This window comes from Fundulus heteroclitus, chromosome 20 (assembly GCF_011125445.2).
Source record: "Fundulus heteroclitus isolate FHET01 chromosome 20, MU-UCD_Fhet_4.1, whole genome shotgun sequence".
NCBI classification, from domain to species: Eukaryota; Metazoa; Chordata; class Actinopteri; order Cyprinodontiformes; family Fundulidae; genus Fundulus; species Fundulus heteroclitus.
The window spans coordinates 34342424-34347558 of NC_046380.1; the positions used below are offsets into that span (position 1 = coordinate 34342424).

The 5135-nt window shown below is 39.4% G+C and overlaps 1 long non-coding RNA gene across 1 annotated transcript; it reads right to left on the reverse strand.

The window, feature by feature from the left end:
- Positions 1-2973: 2973 nt before the first annotated feature.
- Positions 2974-3948, reverse strand: LOC118567290. Its single transcript, XR_004933573.1, has 3 exons — positions 3906-3948; positions 3463-3737; positions 2974-3155 (listed from the first exon to the last, which is right to left on the reverse strand). It is a non-coding gene; the product is annotated as an uncharacterized LOC118567290 (long non-coding RNA).
- Between the last annotated feature and the right edge of the window lie 1187 nt (positions 3949-5135).

Below are 5135 nucleotides of genomic sequence, written 5' to 3' on the forward strand. Positions count from 1 at the left end.
TGTGAAAGATTTACACCCATCTAGTGGTGCGCTAAATGAATTATAAACAACATCGGTGTCAAGCGCGTAGTTACTACAGAAGCGGCGGAGTGTCCTATATGTGACAATGTCATGTCCTCCATGTATTAGCTACTGCTGATAGCTAATAGCTACGGTCATTGTGTAAAATGTTTTTTGGCACTGTTGCCAGGTCCACTTATTATAAGTGACTTTGGGCTTGTTTTATTCTAAAATTGCTTCTAGATTCTGTGAGTTGTGGGTGGCAGTTTTTTGGCCTTGTTTCTGAATGTAAAGTCGTTTATTTGGCCTTTAAAATAAGCGACTATAAAGAGAGCCACTCCTGCTGCTGCGCTAGACACCGAGAACCAGTTGAAATATCATGCCGCCCCGCCGCATACACACACACTCCCTGAGAGGGAGACAAAGATAAACAAACTAGCCGTCTCTGCCGGGAGGACAGAGTAGTTGCTGAACCAAACAGCCCTGTTTCTAACATAACGCATTCTAACATAAGCTTCACTGTTATATTGAATTAACTTACCTGTCCAGAAGAAAGCCTGCAACCTCCACATCAGTCTTGAGTCCATGCTCCCTCATGAACTGTCTCCACTCCACCTGGCATAGACTCCTTTTCTCCCAGCTATTACTTATTTTTCTTTTTTTGGTTACTTTCTCTTCCCTCTCGCTGGGCAAAGAGTATGGATGGTCCTCCATTTCAACAGAAAATGCCAAATAGCATGACCTACGGTCATCTTTGCTTGTTTTATACTCCTCCACCAACAGCACGTCTTCATATAGAAGACAGATAGGTAAAATGTGTAAGGCTGACAAGTAGGTCCCCTTTCAGCTACTGTAATAAAAAAATGGCGACGCACCATGGTGCCTTCCATTGGGTGCAACACTATGGAGATAATTTCTTGACAAAACGTTGTAAGCAAAAAAATGTGTTGCACACAAATAAAACTTGTTTTGCACACAAAAAGATATGTTTCACACACAAAAAATTGTTTTGCAAACTGTTCGCCAACCTTGCACTCAAAATATCATTTATAAGTTTTCCTCGGGTACAAAACGGTCTGTGCTTGTACAAAACTGCCTCTGCTCGCACAAAGCAGCCTCTGCTCGAGTACGAAACAATCCCACCACCGCTGCGGTAAATTTGTGCCAAAAGTCACGTGATGCATTGAGTTGTTGTTGTTGTTGTTCAGACTTCCCGACAGCAGGGGGCGCACCCGAAAGAAACTGAAATGCGCCGGTTTGGCTGAGGAAGAAAGACGTGACACCATAGCTCAGTGCAGCTAACAGCATCAGCACCCCACAGGTAAGTTTCAAAGCTTTCCCGGTGAAAAAGTAACAGCTCACTTTGCAGATAGAACATGTAAGATTTCAGTTAAAGGTACTGCTGTGTTACAGTAAGGGACCATGTTACGTTTTAGAGCAAATTACATGAAAGCTAGCCTTAGGTTGAACGCCATGCTAAAACAACTTTTGCTTTGTATGTAACCCCACTGGTTGGCTTCTCCCTTTACTTTGTTGTCAAATAAATAGTACCTGAGTGGATACCCAGATAAATGCATTGTTAACAGATTATAATGTGTTTTTATGTTGTTTTCAACTGACTGTCTGTTGTTCTTATTGGTGTAAACCTAAATTGGTGTTTGGATATAATAATTTATCCTAAAACTGTTAAACCAATGCATGTATGCTTATGTGCAAAACGGATTCTTAAGCAATTTAAAATAATTGCAACGAGTGGATATTGATTATTTGAAAATTGGTAAGGAAATTAATTAAAAATTGCGTTTTCTAACATAAATATGAATGTTACAAGTAAAGCATATAGCAGCAGATCTAGATTATATCTCACTACCTTTCTAACTCCTTAATTTCTTCAAAGTAAAAATGAGGTCATCTGTGCCCAATTGCAAATATGTGTTGTGCACTTAATAAAATTGGTTTGGCCATGGCAAAAACCACAGCTGGAATTGGCCACATGGGCAGATATTTTCTTAAAACGTTTGTTTTCTTCTTGGTAATTATTTTTTTTTCTTTAAGAGGAGTATTATCCTTTACATATCCATAACACATATCTGTTTTCCAGCATCCACTGATGAGGTGAAGGTCATCAAAGTTCTGGGCTGGATGGAAGGCTACCAGATCATCAACCTGCTTTGAGACACGCCGACTTCCATCACAAGACTACCAAGACTTGAACAATTCAAAATTTTATGTAATCTTTAAACATACGGCAGATGATTTGAGCTTGTTTAAAAATAACTTAATATGTAACCGTTTTAGTTCCCAGTATTAACTACTTTGATCACTAACTGTTGCAGCATGTCCTTCATAGCTCTTAGTGGAGCCGTTTAGGCTGGAAAAAAAAGGCCAGGTTTGAGGTTCTAAATTTCCTGACAGTCTTACATGCAGAAATTGTTTTTCATAGTCCTGTTTTTGGCTTCATCCATTTCATCAGCCAGTTTGTTTTATACAGCCCGCTTTATGGTAATACATGGATTGTTTACTGGGAAAAACCTGGAGAATTAATGGAGTTCTTTCAGTCTTGATTTCAACAATAAAAGCAATCCTTGTGGAAAGGTGTATTCACTTTGATTGATATTGGTAAGAATTGGAAATGAAGACTTTATGAAAGGGTATGTTTATTATGCATTGTGGAAAATAAAGGACAAAAATTTTCCCACACTGTTTGCATCCTCAGGTTTATTAACAGCTCCATGTGCCCTTTTTTCCAATAACCTCAGCATTTTCAAAATTTTTATACAGTACCATACACATTTACCATCATAATCCCAGCAGTTCTACACTTTTATTCAGTGAATGCACTAACTTGGTTACATTTCCCTGGCTAGATTTTACTACTTAAAAACCTTTTGCAACAATGGTAACCACAATAAGATTAAACCCGTAAAGTGTTGGTCATACTGGAGAGTAGCAATATATATATATATATATATATATATATATATATATATTCTGAGCCGTGCGATTCAGAATGTCCCAGTGCATCCATGGCTGCCCTCAGTGCTACCAAGTTGTTCAGGGCTCAACACATTGCCAGTTTCAGAAATAGTGACCCCACAGTGTGGGTCATCCAGCAGTCCACTGTTGTCCCAGTCAATATGAGGCAGGCAGAGTCCCTGCAAGAAAGATATATAGAGAATAAAAAAGAGGCCGTGATTCTGTTGCTACAACTTACTGAATATAATTAAATTTATGAAGCTAAGGATGGAAAAGCAAATGACTCCAAAATCCATTAATTATTTTGAAGGACCATAATAAACAGATTTCAAAGAAACCAGTTTCAGTGCCACCTCTCTGATGTACTCAATGTTTTGTTGTATTGGAGTGATCAGATAAATGATCAGATAAATTCATTTCTGGTTTGAAATATACGCATTAATGTGAGAAACTGTATAATAGCCAGCACAAAAAAATCCTTCTTACCTCTGTGATTTCTGGTTCTACCACAGCATGCTGGATGCTTCCCATCTTCCATAACTGACTGAGTGTTAGATTCCCCTCAGTTCTGAGTGAATGGTCATCTCAGCCACTGCTGATGGTGTGAAAACTTAGTTGTAGTCTTGGGACAAATAAATGGTGACAACAGAAGTTATCTAACATGTTTCACAGGTCAAGCGAATTGTTGTCCTCTCCTGAGTGCAGCACATTGTTGTGTATGTTAGTTCCTGCGCACCACACGTCTCCAAAGACGTTTAATTCTGAAAGGAGAGTAAAGATCAAATCATAGTCTAAATACATTATTTTTCAAAAGTCCGTTACACAGCATTTTTAGATCAGAGATAAAACTAAACAGGGCCTTTAACTAAAATCTTACATGATCTATCAGTGAGCTGTTACTTTTTCACCGGGAAAGTTTTGAAAGTTACCTGTGGGGTGCTGATGCTGTTAGCTGTGTTATCACGTCTCTCTTCCTCAGCCAAACCGGTGCGTTTCAGTTCTTTTGGGTGCGCCCCCTGCTGTCGGGAAGTCTGAACAACAACTCAATGCATCACGTGACTTTTGGCACAAATTTACCGCAGCGGTGGTGGGATTGTTTCGTACTCGAGCAGAGGCTGTTTTGTGCAAGCACAGACCGTTTTGTACTCGAGGAAAACTTATAAATTATATTTTGAGTGCAAGGTTGGCGAACAGTTTGCAAAACAATTTTTTGTGTGTGAGACATATCATTTTGTGTGCAAAACAGGTTTTATTTGTGTGCAACACATTTTTTTGCTTACAACGTTTTGGCAGGAAATTATCTCCATACAACACCACCTATGCATTTATAAACTACACATTCTAAGCTATTTGAACAGTTTAATTTTTAATGTGATTGTTATTAGACTTTGGAAGAATCTGTATTTATGAAAGCAATACTTGACACATTGTCCCTTTAACGATCTTTCTATGTTGTGCAACTATGGTGCAAACCAGACTTGGCTGTTAGAGCACGGCCAGAACCCTGCAGGAAACAAAGACCCTCCTTTTTATTTATTACATGACATTGACAGGGTATACCGACAGGCACGGTTAATGTGAAAAAGGATCAGGATTGCAATATATAGCTGCGCAGAATAGCTCAACCATGTGCTGCACGCACATCAGACAAGATCTTGTCCTTCTGCATCCCAGGTTGAAGTTTGCCCCAAAACTTTACAGCACCTGTTTGCTCCTGTAAATCACTGTGTTGAAATGTCACTAATCAACACCTGCACGTGTTCGTACGCACCGCTGCCGCTAATCATCCAGCTGATAATGGGGATTTTCTTTGCAACAACAGTGGAAAGGTAGGTTCCGGATGTTGCTGCTAGCAAGTGCTGAGACTAAGTTTGATACAAATCTGCCATGCACCTGCTCACAAAGTGAGGTTAATAGCCATGTAGTCTCATGCAGAACAATATTCTGATCATTCTTACGACTTTCATTGCCTTTTAATAAGATTTCAACTTGAAAGTAATGTGCCGTGCACTGAAGAATATAAGATACTGCTGATTTACTGATTACTTAAGAAACAGCAGCAGTTCGATAAAGCTTGCGAGAGAGAGAGAGAGAGAGAGAGAGAGAGATAGAGAGAGAGAGAACCAGATAGGTGAGACAGCAGCCCTTGCATTCATCAG